The 17,386-nt window shown below is 37.8% G+C and overlaps 1 long non-coding RNA gene across 9 annotated transcripts in view; it reads right to left on the minus strand.

Moving 5' to 3' along the window:
• LOC138175386 (uncharacterized) overlaps positions 1–17,386 on the minus strand; it is a 284,137-nt gene that overhangs the window by 183,989 nt on the left and 82,762 nt on the right. For 8 of the 9 annotated variants that reach the window (XR_011171989.1, XR_011171991.1, XR_011171987.1 and 5 more), the window contains one exon: positions 15,183–15,220. The exons of the other annotated variant lie outside the window; for it this stretch is intronic. This is a non-coding gene — a long non-coding RNA (uncharacterized lncRNA). The remainder of the gene's footprint in view (positions 1–15,182; positions 15,221–17,386) is intronic. 9 annotated transcript variants of the gene reach the window in all.

Genomic DNA, 17,386 nt, shown 5'->3' on the forward strand with positions numbered 1-17,386 from the left:
AAGGAAGGAAGGAAGGAAGGAAGGAAGGAAGGAAGGAAGGAAGGAAGGAAGGAAGGAAGGAAGGAAGGAAGGAAGGAAGGAAGGAAGGAAGGAAGGAAGAGAAAGGAGACCGGCAGAAAGGGAGAAAGAAAAATCTCTTCTGTTATAGATGTTGTCCCTACTATCACCAGCTGCCTGGAGACTGAAATGAAGAAAAGAAATGAAGAAAAATGGAGCTAGAAATGGAGTTGCTTACGAATATCATCAACCCCTCCCTCAAGCTCCAGGGCAAAGAAGTAATAGAGAAAAGCATCTGGAGGAAAAGCAAAGACCCTCAAAACAGTAGGCAACAGCAGAAGCAGCCTGAACAATAAATAGATAAGGAGAATCTATGGCCCACAATAGTCAGCAAAGCTTCCCCTCTCTTTCTCCCTCTCCCACTAGGATTAGGAAAGAGATTACAAACTAGATGGTTCCTCCTTGATGACCTCCAGATAGAGAGCTGATGGGCTTGGAGTACTAACTGAAGAATATTTTTTTCTTTCTTGTTCTTGTTCTTTTTTTTCTTTTTAGATGGCTAATGAGGGAAATTGTTTTGCATGACTATACATATTTATAATGGGTTTTGATTTTCTTGCCTTCTCAATGGGTGGGGAAGGAGAAAATCTGGAACTGAAAAAAAATATTGAAATTTTTTTAAAAATTTAAAAGCAAGAAGCAGTGTGACATAGTAATGAGTGTACTGGTCCTATAGTCAGGAAGACCTAAGTTCAGATCCTACCCACAACATTTACTAGCCTTACTAATTAATTAAAGGACTGATTGCAATCTGCTAAAGGTGGAGAGTTTCCAAACCAACAAAATCACAGATCCCTAATTAAGCTCAAAATGTCACAGAAGTGAAAAAAACCCAGCTAATAACAATGTATAAAGAAAAAAGATCCAGAAGATTAAACCTTAAATTAATTTGGATCTTTAAAAGGAAAAAAACACATACTATATTTGAAGACAAATTAGGGGGAAAAATTCTCAAAGTGATCAAGAATAGGCAAAAATACAATGGTGAAAAGAATTCACAAGATACCACTATGGTGCAATTCACAAATCTAATTGTTGAAAGACTAAATCATTTAACATCAAAATTACAAAAACTACGGAAAAAACTATTTGAGTAACAAGAAAAAAAAATAATTTATAAAAATAGCAATATGAATCTTAATATTTTTCAGCAAAAAAACATGAGAAAGACAGAAAAATTGTTCAAGAACTTCACAAGACTTAAAGGAATTAGTTTGCATACAAAAACACTTATCTGACAAATCTGAACATTATGATTGAAGTCAGAATAATGCCATTCAAAAATCAATAGGACCTGAAAGAACTGATTGAAAAAAAATCACTCAATGAAAAGAACACTACAAGAAACTGGGAATTTAAGGTCAATGGAAGCATAAGTAACAAAATATAACAAGAGACTCTCGTTTCCCATAGCAAAGCTTAGAAAGTAATATGTAATACCTTTTATAAAACAAATAATAAATTAAGTTTTTTAAAACATATACATTATAATTCATGAGAAGAGTAACCAACTTATAGATAACTTAAAAAACATGTAAAATTAATAAAAAGAATGACAAAAAGAATTTTATTTTAGAATATTCAAAGAACAAGCAGATGTGACTGTTAAGCATATTGTCTTAGAAAAATCTTAAAGAATGGGAATGATGAACTAGAGGAAGCAGAAACAGAAGCAATCATTGTTACAAGGATAGAGTATAAGTGATCTGGAAAGAGGGAAGTGAATATGGAACTTGGGAAACAAAATCACAAACCTGGCATGCAAGTATGATATTTAAGTGTTAAAAAAGATCAATTATCCAGATAAATGCTAGCATTCTCTCTGTCAGAAACAAAATACAGGTATACCTCATTTTATTGTGCTTTGCTTTCTTGCTGAAAAGTGCAATACAAATTGAAGTCTTGTGGCCACCCTGCACTAAGCAAGTCTATTGGCACCATTTTTTCCAATAGCATGTGCTCACATAAAATCTCTGTGTCATATTTTGGTACTTCTCTCAATATTTCAAACTTTTTCATTATTACTATATCTATTATGGTAATCTATGATCAGTGACCTTTGATGTTACTACTGCAATTATTTTGGGGTGTCACAAACCACTCCCATAAAAGACAGCAAACTTAATCAATAAATGTTATATGTGATCTAACTACTTCACCAACATATTTCCCATCTCTCTCCATTCCCTTGGGTCTCCCTATTACCTGAGACACAACAATTTTGAAATTATTTAATATCAAATAATATCAAATTATATAATATCCAATAAAATCAAATAATAACCCTACAATAGTCTCTAAATGTTCAAGTGAAAAGAAGAGTCAATTGATGGGACAAATTTCATTGTCTTATTTTAAGAAATTGTCACAGCCACCCCAACCTTTAGCAACCACCACCTTGATCAGTCAGTAGCCATCAACATTGGGGCAAGACCCTCCAACAGCAAAAAAAATTATGACTCACTGAAAGCTCAGATGATGGTTAATATTTTTTAGCAATAAAGTATTTTAAATTAAGGTGTATATATGTGTGTGTGTATATTAGACATAATACTACTGTACACTTAATAAATGACAATATAATATTAATATAACTTATATGCATTGGAAAACCAAAAAATTCATGGGACTTAACTTATTGTGATATTCATTTTATTTCAATAGTCTAACTAAACCCACAATATCTTCGAGGTATGCCTGTAGCTGAAAAACTTTTAGCTTGACTTACTGGCAATTTCAGTCTTTAAAAGGTGGAGGAAGTGACTAGGGGAACTGCTATTCTGGACATAATTCTGGTCAGCAAGGACAAACTATTTTTTTGAAGTGCCAATGATAAAAATCCAAGGGTAAGCAAGCACCCTGTTACATAGTTCATGGCAGAGGAAAGGAAAATGGGACATAAAAGTATGAAGTGCTTCATTCTTTGTACTTGCATCCCTGGCACAGTACCTGGCAGACAGTAGGCACCAATTAAATACTTACTGATTGCCTGATTTATAGTCTAATACATACTCTAGATTTATGAAATTCCAGATTTCAAAGGTTTCAGGAAAAGAATAGTTAAGAACTAACGAACCAATGTTTTGCAGAGAAAATCAACCAAAGAGGAATAAAAAGCTCTCAAGAATAAAATTTCTAAAGGCAAAAGCAGAAATTATTAAAAATAAAGGGAAAAAAGAACAGCATTTTAAAAAGACTAAATGTGGCTACACAGAGAACTTAACTCAGATTTATTTTCTAATGTATAGAAAATGGAAGCAAGTTAAAGCAACTAAGGATGAATATAAAAAAGCAGCAAGGTCTCTAAGAATGGTGCCAGGAGGGCTATAGCCCTGAAAGAATGGACAATGGCAATAAATTATTAAAGTATTTGGGGGCAAAAGAAGGCTCAGGGAAGTGACAGCATTTGTGCTGGGTCAGTATCAGGCTGATAATGAGCAACAGTGGAAAAACTGCAACTTTTATTTTGTTTTTGCATTCTCTTCCAAAGAGAACAATGTTTGGAATGAAAAAGATAAAGCAGCGGTCAGGAAGGAGTGAAAACACAGTATAAAGTAAGTTAACACAATAAGTCACACGATATCAAGCTACCTTCATTCACTCACTATGCATTTTAAGTACCTACTATGTGCTAGGCACTGTGAATACAAAGACAAAAATGAAAGTCTCTTCCTTGAATGAATTTAAATTCTGTCAGAGGAGAGAAGAACATACACAGTATTCAGTATAGGCAAAACAAAGACAAGGCAATATTTGGGGAAGGTATTAGCAGCTGGGGGGATGGTGGAGGATCAGGAAAGGGTTCTTTTGGGAGGTAATGCTTAAGCTGAACTTCAAAGGGACTAAGGAATTCTTAAGAAGTGGAGGTAAAGAAGTGAATTCCAGGAGCAGAGTCAAGATAGCGGAGTAGAAGCAGGACCTCCCCGCTGCTCCTGCCTCCACTTTCCCCAATCCATGTAAAAAGGGGAATCTAAACAAACTTTGGAGCCGCAGAACCCACAAAATGACACAGAGAAACTAACCTCCCACTGAGGACACTCCGGCCAGGCAGCAGGAATAGGCCAGTGCAGTGCTCTGGGAGTCTAGCCCAGCCATGCCAAGGCTTTAGCCCCAGGGCAGGTCTGACCAGCCACCTGCCAGAGGGACTCCAGATCAGCAGCAGATGTGGCAGTTTCCAGATTTATCAACACATAGATGCTAAGGACAAAGTGAGAGGTCAGTGCAGTCTGGACTTTGGGACCAGTAGTTGGGAGTGTGGCAGCCTCTTCCCCCAGGGCAAGAAGCTGCTGAGACATCCCACACAGCCAGCACCACTTGGCAGCTTCAGCTCCTGGCCTGCAGAGTGTAGGGGAACCAAGCACCAGTCTGAGGGGTAATTGCTCTTGCTATAATCTGCTTGGATCTGGATTGCAGTCTAGGGTGGAGGTCCTGGGGTTTGTGACCAGCTTGCCAGAGCATGTGGAGGCCTCAGAGAGGGCACCCATCTAATACCTCCGGCAGCTGAGAAAACCCCAGTGTTTGGAACGAAAGCTCCCCTGTCTGGTGGCAGAGTCCTACTGTGGCAAAAAGCCCAGGGGTCAAGTGACTGAGGGGCAACATGACCACACAAAGGAAACAAAACAAACAGAAGACTCCAACATTAGATTCCTATTTTGGGGACAAAAAGGAGCAAAGCATGGAACAGGAGGAAGACAGTGAAGTCAGAACTCCTGCACCAAAAGCTTCAAAGGAAAATACGAGCTGGTTACAGGCCATAGAGGACCTTAAGAAGCAGATAAGAGAAGTGGAGGAAAAATTGAGAAGAGAAATTAGAACGATGCAAGAAAATTACGAAAGGAGAGTCAACAGCCTGACTGAGGAAAATAATACCTTAAAAAAAAGACTAACTCAATTGGCAAAAGAGGCTCAAAAAGGCAATAAGGAGAGGAATGCTTTGAAAAGCCGAATTTGCCAGATGGAAAAAGAATCTCAAAAGCTCAATGAGTTGAATCTATCCCTCGGATTGAGATTGAAGCAAAGGGAAGCTAGTGACTTTAAGAGAAATCAAGATGATGTCAAACAGATCCAAACAAATTAAAGAATAGAAGGCAATGTGAAATATCTCATGGGAAAAACCAATGACATGGAAAATAGATCCAGGAGAGATAATTTAAAATTTTTGGTCTACCTGAAAGCCATGATCAAAGAAAGAATCTAGAAATCATCCTCCAAGAAATTCTCAAAGAAAATTGCCCTTACGTTCTAGAACCAGAAGGCAAAATAGAGGTTGAAAGAATCCATCAATCACCTGAAAAAGATCCCAAAAAGAAAACTCCTAGGAATACTATAGCCAAGTTCCAGAATTCCCATATCAAGGAGAGAATATTACAAGCAGCCAGGAAGAAACAATTTGAATATTGTGGAAACACAATGAGGATAACACAGGACCTGGCAGCTTCTACACTGAGGGATCAAAGGGCCTGGAATAGGATATTCCAGAGGGCAGAGGAACTGGGATTAAAACCAAGAATCACCTACCCAGCAAAACTATCATGTTTCAGGGGAAAATATGGTCATTCAGTAGAATAGAGGAGTTTCAAGCATTCTTAATGAAAAAAACCAGAGTTGAACAGAAAATTTGACATCCAGATACAAGAAGCAAGAGAAGCTTGAGAAGGTAAACAGGGAAAAGAAATCATAAGGAGCTTATCAAAGTTGAACTATTAACATTCCTACATGGAAAAATGAAAAACGATAATTGTAACTGATGAAACTTTTCTCAGTATGAAAATATTTGAAGGGAATAGAAATATATATATGAGGGTATACGGGCATATGAATACATATGTGAATGTGTGTAGTATATATGCTTACAGGTATACATAGATAGAGGGCACAAAATCAATTTAATAGGAAGGAATGATACTTAAAAGGGGAAATTAAGAGGGGAGAGAGGAATATAATGAGAGGAGATGGAGAGAGACAGAACGGGGTAAAGAAGAGACAAGGGAAAAGGGTTACAATGGAGGGGAAGAATAAGAAGGCAAAAGGATATGGGTCAACCTTATTCTCACTGAATTTGGCTCGGGGAGGGTATGAAATACACACTAAATAGTGTATCTCACCCTACAGGAGAGTAGGGGGAAGGGGATGAGAGGGGGCTGATGGAAGGGAGGGCAGGCTGGGGGGAGGGAAGTTGGAAGGACTCACTTTTGAAAAGGGAGGAGATCAAAGTAGAAAATAGAACAAGTGGGTGGTGGGATAGGAGGGAGGGAAATATAGTCAGTCTTTTACAATATATCTTCTATGTTAATGTTTTGCATTAGCTACACATGTACAACATATACTGTACTGCTTGTCTTCCCAGTAAGGGTAAGTGACAAGGGAGGAAGGGAATGAATGTGGAATTCAAAGATTTAAAATCAAATGTTTAAAATTATATATATATATACATATATATACACACACTATTATTAATTCTATCTTACATGTAATTGGGAAAGAAGATATACAGGCACTGGGGCATAGAGATCCACCATGCCCTACTGAGAAAGTTTAAGGGGGTATGGGAGAAGATATGGGAGAGAGCAGATTGGAAGAGGGGATAGTCTGTGGGACTGCTATTCTGGGGTGGTGGGTAGGGGAGAAAATTTGTAACTCAAAATCTGATGGGAATTAATGATGTAAATAAGAAGTTAATAAAGCATTAAAAAAAATGCAATGACTTCCAGGCACAGAAATAGGAGATAGTGTTATGTGTGAGTCAAGTCACCAATAAGCATCTATTAAGCACTTACTATGCACCTTAACCTTAAGTTGATACAAACAGAAAGAAAAACAGTCCCTGCCTTCAAGGAACTTGCAATCTAATAAGGAAAGACAACAAATGAAAGGTAGCTAAAAATGGAGATGGGAAAGGTACTGTCTGGGGGCATGGTGATAGAGTCGCAAGAGTTAGAAGCAAAGTTGAGAAATGAAAGAAGGATGGATGGCCTCGGATCTTTCTCAAAAGGCAGATTCTGAGAGTAATTCTCCAATGAAAGATGGGGCAACAGTAACGGAAAGATGCTGCAGGTTGAGAGTATATAAAGGGGAGTGATGTATAAGGCTAAGTTGGAGTCAGTCGTAAATGGTTTTAAATATCATCTAGAGAAGTTTGTTTTTGATCTTAGAAATAACAAGGACATAAGGGGTCTTTGAAGTTTATTAGAATAGTGCAGCAACATTGCTGGACCTGAGCTTTAGGAATGAATGCTACTTTAACAGCTGTGTGAGAGACAGATTGAAGAGGGAAGATACTGGAGGCAGAGAGACTGATTAAGAGGTTACTGCAATCGATAAGAGGTGATAAGGATCTGAATTAGGGTAATTGAGGCATGAGTGGAGAGAAGAGGATGGATTTGAGAAGATGGTACAATGATTTCCCCCTTACTGATGTTCCTAGGTTAGCCTTCTACTATGATTTTATCAACCAGACGCCTGCTTTGTACTCCAGTTTCAGTAACCTATATTACTCTTCTTCTGTGCCTCAGTATCGATTTTAATATCAGTAATTCAGTAACTCTGGGATATTGTCTTATTCTCCCATACACCCAAATAATGGAGCTCCTTCCCCAAACACAGCCTCTATAGCTACTCTCAGACCTCCCTGACAACAGCTGACTTCCTAACTCTGCGAACTTTCACCTCCCATCTGCCATCAGACTATTTTTGATGATATGATATGCCTATCTGGATCCCACTCACTTCCTACTAAAGGCCCTAAAGGCAGTTAGGTGGCACAGTGCATAGAGTTTGGGTATGAAGTCAGAAAGACCTAAGTTCTAATACAATATCAAATACTTGCTAGCTATGTGACTTTGGGCAAGTCATTTAGCTTCTTTTTACCTCAGTTTCCTCAATTGGAAACTGAGATAATATTCCACCTTACAGTTTGTTGTGAGGATCAAATGAGATATTTTTCAAGTGTTTAGCACAGTGCGTGGTATGTAGTAGATGCTTAATAAATGCTTGTTCCCTACCCTTCCCTTCCCCATCAGACTCCCTGATGATAATTGCTTATCCTATCCTTTCACTGATTTCCTATAGTAATACTTTGCTGGTATTCTACCCACTTTGCCTGGCTTTCTCCTAGAACTCACTCCTGGATGATTTGACCTGCTCCAGTCATCTGTCTATTCTCCAGATCAAAGCCAATTCCACTAAGATTGTCCTACCACCCCCATGATCCCCAGTACTGACACTCTGGACTATGTCTATTATCTGCTATCAGATCCAGTTCCAGTCTATTTGCCTGCAAGGAAAATATCCTGTGTCCCATTGCTAAACTTCCCTGATGCTGACTATTTGCCTAGGCTACCTTTTGTGAATTACTTCTTGGACCAACACCCACCATCAAAACAACCTGCCCATCCTTACAATCAAGTCAGATCTCTGGGCCCTAGACATCCCCAACTACAAACCTGATGACACTTAGAAGATTTACCAGCTTAATAATTTAGTTAGGAAGGAAAATGAAGTTAGTGTCACACAGTGTTCTTAGAGGACCTAGAACAGCTCTTCTAATAACTCATTCCTTTTCTCTGTCCTCAAAAACGAACTAGTTAATAGTCTTTTTAGAATTTTGATGGGAGCCAACATCAAATTCAAGGATCCATAGTTTCTAAAATCCACCCTTAAAAAAATCAAGGCATTGGTCAATTTTCAATCTCCCAATCTTCACAATATCCAATTCCCACTTAACCCCAATTGCTTTAAAAAAAATTATTACCTCTCACAACCCAAGAATGAAGAGTAACATTTTTGCTATGCAATTCACATAGAGGTATCAAGGACCCTACAGCTGCTTTCCAAGCATTTGACACCAGAAACATAGCTCCATTCCAACAGAATAGCCTCCTATAGAGAGAATTCTGACAGAAAACCAAGGATAATGTGGATCTAAAGGCCCAGTACCATACAGGATGTTAGAGACTCAGCTCATCTATGACCAAGCAAAGCAAGCTGCCCCACCCTTTCCCAGTCCAACCACATAATGCCCCATCAGTCACTCAGAGAAGTTGCTTTATTGGTCAAAAAATTTTCTAAGCTCGCACACACAGCTCTGACTATTTATGAATCAATGGCCTTCAAGACTAGCTGAAAGGTGTTTTGCTTTTTTCCCCCTCACACTAATTCTTGGGAAAGATTTCAAAATAAGCATCACTATGGGGCTATCTTCTCATAGGCCCCTTCCCATCCCTACATGTCCCAGATATATGCATGCCCCCTCCCCATGTAGTCCAGTGAAAACTATAGAATCTGGAAGAAAGGTCCACCTACAATCAAAGCTGCATCTGAGGCATGGAGGCCCCATCTCAGGGGAGTATGGTACCCCATCATTTCCCAAGCTAACTAGAGGGACCTAGAACTCCTTTAGAGTATCAGAAAGCTCCAACTATGCTGAATTCTTTGGGAATTATTTTTCAGCAGCTATAATTTCAAGCATATATTATTAAATATCACAATCTTCACAATCTTTGGAAACCTGTAATGGTCAATCTGCCTAAGAGGCCTTCCTATGAACTATGAACTACAGCCAGTAAACTTCAACCAGCTCTACCAGAGTTAAGCTGCCAGCATCAGGTTTGTCTCAAATGACTACCATTTAAGAAGGACTTATGCCTGCTCCTAAATCTCAAATAAATTCTAGAATACCCCTCATGCCTGTGTATCCCTCCTGGAATGCTCAATAAATAGTGCATCTCTCCCACAATGGCCTAGCAAAATGGCCTTGGGATGAGTTCAGGATTTTACACAAGGTCACCCATAAATTTTGGAGACTGATTATGCCAAAATATTGACCAATATGTCCAGTTGTATGAAATATATGATTGGGCATTTCCTTATTTCCCACCTGGCTACACTCATTTTGGACTTTTTTGGTTTCTCTACCATGCCTCTATACTGGTACCACACACCTTCCTCCCCTCCACCTCACTGTATTGTCTTAACCAATTAGATTGTAAGCTCTTTGAGGATAAGGATTATCTTTCTTTTTTATATATGTATCCCTAGTGCTTAGTACAGCACCTAGAATTAATAAATGTTTATTGACTATTGAATATCAACTTCTGAGCCAAGAACATAGTGAACAAATGCCAGGCTTTTTATAATCCCTATCAATTCTCATGTGTTCCCAAGTGGCAGTAACATTAGATAGATAGATAAATCATGACATATCTCCACATCCATGCCATAATACTATCTTGGTGATGGTAGTCACCTTGACCAAGATGGTTTAATTCTTCTCTTGCACTGAACTTTCCACTATGGACATGGCTACCTGTATTTTCTTTTTTTACTTTTTTTTTGCTTTTTTTTGGAAGGGGAAGGCAGGGCAATTGGGGTTAAGTGACTTGCCCAAGGTCACACGGCTACTAAGTGTGTCAAGTGTCTGAGGCCAGATTTCAGCTCAGGTCCTCCTGATTCCAGGGCCGGTGCTCTATTCACTGTACCACCTAAGCCGTCCCATACCTATATTTTCTTAAAGGAAATATTCCAGTTGCTTAGCTTTTTCTCTCATACCACCTCTAACTAGGATTCCCAGTGTATCTCACTTTTCTGAGTTTATTCATAGACTTCCACATCAAGGATGCATCATTTTATGGTGTGACGTCCCCTGTTCAATGTGTAGAGAAAGTGCATGAACTAAACTTTAGAACAGTATTTCTTGTGCTATACCTCCTTCCATCAGGATGAGTGGTCATTCTATTTGCACTACAGAATATTGTTATAATAGAGTCAGCATGGTAGAAAGGATAAAAAGCTGACCTCAGAGTTGGGGAAACCTGGATTTTAAACTTGCCTCTGAATTGGCTGTGTGACCCTGGGAAAGCATCACTTAATCTCTCAGTGTTCCAAGAAACTCTTTAAAACTATGTAAGTTAGGGGTGGCCAGGTGGCTCAGAGAGTAAGAGCACTGGCTCCAGTGTCGGGATGACCTGGATCAAATCCGGGCTCAGATACTTAGCACCACACCCAGAAATAACTGGCCATGTAACCTTGAGCAAGTTACTTAACCCTGATTGCTTTAAAAAAAACTATATAAGTTGCAGAACAGTTGCTAATAGGTCTAGACTTCCACCCATGCCAAAAAAATCAGAACATGCCCTTTCATATGAACTCTGGCTAGAGGAATTGGAGACACCCATGTTGGTGAACATATGGGCAGCCAAAGTTACATACAAACATAGGGATAACTGCCATCCCACACCCTGAAGACCCTTGAGCATTGGTGACCAAATCTGGTTATCCTCTTAAAACCTCTGCAGTCTCTCCCAGAACCTAGCAGAAGGGATGGTAGACTACTTATCACTCAGGGGGTAATACTACCACCTTATTCTGTATCCACTGCATATTCCACCAGCCTTTGTTAAAATGGTCTCTCTTTAACCCTGAACCACCCCCCTCCTTGAAGTCATCACCTACCACCACTAACTGTACATGAATGGGAAGTGTACATTTTTTATGGAGGTGACAGGGATGTCTTCAATATCTACTGGACTGGCAAGAGTTTGAGCCTGAGAGGAAGTAGAGGTCAGTGCACACTAAAGAACTGGAGGATGTCTTCCAACAATGCCTCCCTAATTAAGCCATAGCCTCAATATCTCAGAAGACATTCTAGAAAAAATAAAGCGATTCTATGAGCACACTCTTGACCATTATGCAAACCATGGTGTCAGGTCAAGAAAGGGCAGGAACAAGAAATATAAGCAGGCACCATTAAAGTCTGAAGTTTGGGGTAGATGAGTTGATTATCTACAAGGAAACATGGTATAAACTTGGGTTTAAATCCTCTCTTTGACACTAGCTATGTGACCCTAGCCTAGACAAAGTCATTTAACATTTCAAAGACTCAGTTTCCTCATGTACAAAATAGGGGAAATTATATCTCCTTCACAAGACTATAAAAGAGAGAAGGTATACTCAAAGGGGGATATAAACAAAACAATTTTATTACTACCTTGTTAAATTTAATATATTCTTTTAAATAACAATGTAACAGAAATTCATTTTTCTATTTGCTTTTTCTTGTTCCCTTCCTTGTTTGTGTTTGTTGATGACTGTTATTTGTTAAAAAAAATTTTAATTAGAAAATAATCATTCACAGTTCTGGCTATCCTGAACTCCCAGCACTAATAGGAGTGTATTAATACTCTGTAAAGTGGAAGGATTATAATGCATTGAAAGAAACTGGAAACTTGTATGGTAAACAAGAATCCTTATACTCAGGCTGTGACTGACCTTCAGGAAGTCATGTGATCATTCTATATCTATTTCCTCACTTGTAAAATGGGAAAGTTAGATTAGATGACTTATAAGGTCCCTTTCAAGTCTAGATCCTATCTCCCTATGAGGAAGCCTTCACACATATATGTGGGCATAGGGTTTCCATTTCTACTATCCCACCAAACCAAAGCTTTGAATCTCAGTGACAGATCCTATAAGGAATGAATAGTTTACTCCCAACAATCCAAAGACCCTATTTCCACCCTGGCTTTGTATATACCTGGGATTCTCTACTTGCTATTAATATCTGTCCTGTTCCTCTGCTTCATCTGTTCGGCTGCTCACTTATATGATTTTAATCTGGCCTGTGTCTCAGCATCTCCTTCTGTTGACTCTGTAGGCTTTTGTATTCCAGCTCTTTCCCCTGTTTTAGGATTCCTCCCTCTATATAAGTGAGTTCAAAACTACCCTACCCCACTTTAGCCCTGAAACCATAACTAGGTGAGAGGACACCTCTCACCTCTCCAATCGTTTAATCAATCATGAGCCTTAAGATTAAGTGTGAAAAGTCTGTGGTAATAATTTGACTCAGAGATTTCATTACATCCTCTTGATGCCATATAAAAGAACTGAATTAACTAGAAAAGGATGAGAGTATAGAATACCAGCTGAATCTCCTAAGAAAGAAATGATTGGGGAAGGGGGCCAGGAAGGAGGGAGATATGGGAAGAGGAGATGTCTCAGCTTTGACCTCAACCAGGTCTTTCCAATCTTCCAATCAGTGTCCTAAATAGCACCCCCAGATCATCTGATCATCTGTCAACAGTGATCCCAATTCATCACTGGGAGCTAAGGAAAGACTATATACTAGGGGCCTTATGAGGAGCATAGAAAGAGGCTAAATCATGCCTAAGGGGAACTTCTCTAGCACTCAATAAATGAGGGGTTGGGGGTTATCACATTGCCACATACGCTCTCTAAACCTAAAGCCACTTTCCTCTGGACTCTGCATATACTTGCAGGAAAGTATGTCACTGTCTTTTAGGAAGATGTTTTATACCAACTGTTCAATATGCTACCTTAGTAAAAACCCCTTTCTATGAACTACTTGAGAATGGCTGATGAAATTGATGCTCAACTAATAATGGGGGGGGGAGGAGAAAGAAGCACAGCAGTGGGGGCTTTCAAGTCGTAGCCATTAAAGAATCACCCCCTGACTCCTCAAGGACATCTCTAAAACCCTGAAGGAGAGATGACAGCCAAATTCTGGAGACTTAACACTCATCTGTAAGAAGAAAAGTTGAAAGAAAGAATACCTAAGAACCCTAAATGGGCTACATGTAGATGCTGCACTTCAGCATCTTCCCCTTGCCCTTGTCTCTAGATCCAATGGCTACTGATATAAAACATGTTCTGAACTTACCCTGTAATAGTTACCAAGCTGCAGCCCTCGATTCTTAATCCAATTACCTCCCATTACCTTACTTGCTGAATATGTAACATGATTCCTCAACAGTGACCAACAATGGGGAATCACATTTTTCAGTTCTTTCAGTATCTTGGGATGTAATTCATCTTGGGATGTGAATATTAAAATGAGTAAGTCCTCTTCTGTTATCTTTTCACCTGTGTTAGGATTCAGTTATACTTTAACCTTATTTGTTATAATTTTCAAGTTTGCACATAGTTCTCTCAGGGAAAACAGGCAAAAGATGAGTTAAATGTTTGGTTCCTTCCTTGTCATTTGTTGATATCATATGCTTCAAACCATGGCCTTCCTTGTTCTTCTTCTTGCCTTAAATATAGCTAATAAAGTGTTTTTGTCATACTTACCATTTTTGCCAAACCTCAGTCCATAGTGGCTTGATTAAGTAGCTTTCTGAAAGTTAAAGCAGAAGACCTGGAACTTAAACCCAGTTCTTCTGACTTCAAACAAGGTCCTTTCGACTGCAGATGGCCAACTTTCCAACACAATCATTAAAAGTTTTTGCAACTCTTCCATATTTGTCCTTGGTTATATGAACCTCTTTTCATCTTTGTACATGTCCTTTAGTATCTCAGCTTCTCAGAAAGATTCATATATGGCTTTACTGGTTTTTTCAGCTTTTTTTTCCTTTCTCTTTTTCCTTTTTTCCTTCCTAATCATTTATGATTGCACTTTCAGAATATTTTTTGTTAGAGTATCATGCACCCTTGAACCATATTTCTTTAGTATGACTCTTGTTCTTGTATATTGATATTAATACCTTATATATCCCTATATATCACAAAATTTGCTGCAAGGATTTTTCCCAATTAATTTTTTCCCTTCTCATTCTAACTGCATTGATTTTGTTTGAGCAAAAACTTATCAAGTCTAAATGGTCATTCTTCTCCCAAGGTTCCTGTCATTATTAATTCACTGAGCAATGGTCCCCCAAATCAAGAGTAGCAACTCCTTTTGTTTTCTTAATCTTTTAAGTGATGACATTTTTGATGAGTCAATTTATCAGATGTTCTTTTAGCAAAAGGAGATTTTCAGAAAATATGTCTAGCTGAAGTCTCTCACCACCCTTACTTATCTCTGTGCCTTTTTGTCTGTATTCAGAAAATATCATTAATATTTCTATATGCCAGGGTGATATATAGAATGATAATTATATTACTTCTATTTTTTTCTCCTTTTGTCCTTACTCAAATGTCCTCCACTGTATGGCTACCCTCAGTTTTGTATATTTCTATACAGATGCATGCCTTATTGACTTAAAAAGTCATTTCTTTCCCTGGTTAGATGTTTCTCATGATCAAGAAGTTATCATTATGGAACTTGGGATAATAGGGCAATAAGATAGAAAGACATATAGCTCTAAAACATATTACATGAAAAGTACACTCACCATTTTCAGTGATTTCCCTGCATTCTCAGAGGTCCCTTCTGATGAGAAATAGAAAGGAGACATCAATCAGCTCTGTTTCTGAAAAGTACATCCCATTTAGTGAAATTGCCTAAGTCTAAGCTCATAAAATTTAACACAACTCAATGATGCCTGTACTGATAAAATACAACAAATCAAAAACCCCAGGTTTTATTTTTTTCCATGCAAAGGACATCCCTACATATACTTCCTGGATTCCAAAAATGCATCAAATCCCTAGTGTGTATAAAACTGAAAATCTATTCCCAATTAATAATATACTCCCAAGTCCTTAGAAATAGCAAAACAAAAAAATGTAAACAGCAAAACAAAAAACAAAACAATAAAATATTCAATAGTCCTTCCTGAATTAGAAATTGGGCTATAGTATCCACAATAGCTAGTTGAAACTCTCCTTTAACAGCAACTTACTGGGGACAGACAAATAAGAGTATGGAAACTACTTCACGGAAAATGTACCAAGCCTTATGAGGATAAAAATAAGGTCCCTTGGTTTAGCTGACAGAAGGCATCCAATGAGAATTGCTTTAGGTCTCTGAATCAAACTGAACTCCTTGGGTATCATGTACTTAACCACCATGCACTTTTACTTAACTCTTTTTTCTTTGCCTCTAGTGGCAATATTGTCAATTATACTTAGAAGATATTAAAGTTGTAGAATAGCCCCTTTTAGTGATTTCCTTGCATTCTCTAATGAGGGAAAGGAAGAAGATATTATTCAATTCTGCTTATTTTGAAATGAACCTACATTGGGGATCAATTTCCCAACACACACAGAAGACCTGTATAGATTAAATTACAAAGCATTCCTTCAAGAAATAAAAAAAAAACAATCTTATTGGCTAGAAAAATATTCAGTGCTCATGCCTAGGCCATGCCAGTATGGTAAAAATGACAATAATACAAAAAGTAATTTACACTTTCAATGTTGTAACCAATCAAATTACCTAGGGAGTATTTTACTGAACTTAATAAAACAATAACAAAATTCATTTAGAGAAAACAAAAGATCTAGAATAACAATGGAAATTATGAAAAGAAGGGAGGCAGTTAGGTGGTGCAGTGGATAGAGCACTGACCCTAGATTTAGTAGAACCGCGTTCAAATCTGGATTCAGACATTTGACCCTTACTGGCTGTGTGACCCTGGACAAGTCACTTAACCCCAATTGCCTTGAAAAACAAAAGAAAAGGAAAAGAAGTAAGGGCAAAAAGGGAATAGCACTTCTGGACCTCAAACCACATTTTAAAGCAGCAGTCACCACAATCATCTGGTATTAGTTATAGAAAGACAGATGAAAGAAACAAACCAGACAAGCAATATTCAGAAACAATAAAACTCAATAAACCAGTATTTGATAAAGGAGAAAACATAAATTGCCAAGGGAAAAGCTCCCTATTTGATAAAAACTTCTAAAAACATTGAAAAGCAGTCTGGCAGAAATTAGGCTGAGACCAATACCTTACTCCACACCCCACAATACATTCTAAATGAATACGTGACCATATTGTTAAAGATTATCTATTTTATAAAAAAAAGAATAATAACATCATATATCTCTTGCAGCTATGAGTAAGTGATATATTTTTAACAAAACAAGAGATAGAGGCAATTTCAAAAGATTAAATAGATATCTTTGATTATTTGAAACTGAAAAGCTTCTGCACAGACAAAATTAATGCATCTAGCATAAGGGAAGTGGTCAAATATGGAAAAAGTCTTTGTATCAGATTTCTCTGGTAAGAGTTTGGTATTCAAGATATATACATACACACATGCATTTTCTATATTTATATCTCCAATGGATATATAAATGAGAGAAAGGGAGAGAAAGGGGAAGAGAGAGAGATTATATAGTTTATATATCTTGGATACCAAACACAGTATATATATCTTGGATATTAAACATATAGTTTATATATCTTGAACATATACATATACATACACACATATCTGTCTCTGGTTATACACACATATATGTATGCATGCATACTGTATATGTATATCTAGTAGGTATGTATAAGTGTATGTGTGTATGTTTATATATATATATTACATAATCGTGTGTGTATGTATACACACACACACACACACACACACACATATATATATATATATATATATATATATATATAAAACAGTCATTTCCAACAGATAGTCAAAGG

This window comes from Petaurus breviceps, unplaced genomic scaffold (assembly GCF_028583685.1).
Source record: "Petaurus breviceps papuanus isolate PSGF00001 unplaced genomic scaffold, PetGlider_PUasm1.0 138, whole genome shotgun sequence".
Lineage (NCBI taxonomy): Eukaryota > Metazoa > Chordata > Mammalia > Diprotodontia > Petauridae > Petaurus > Petaurus breviceps.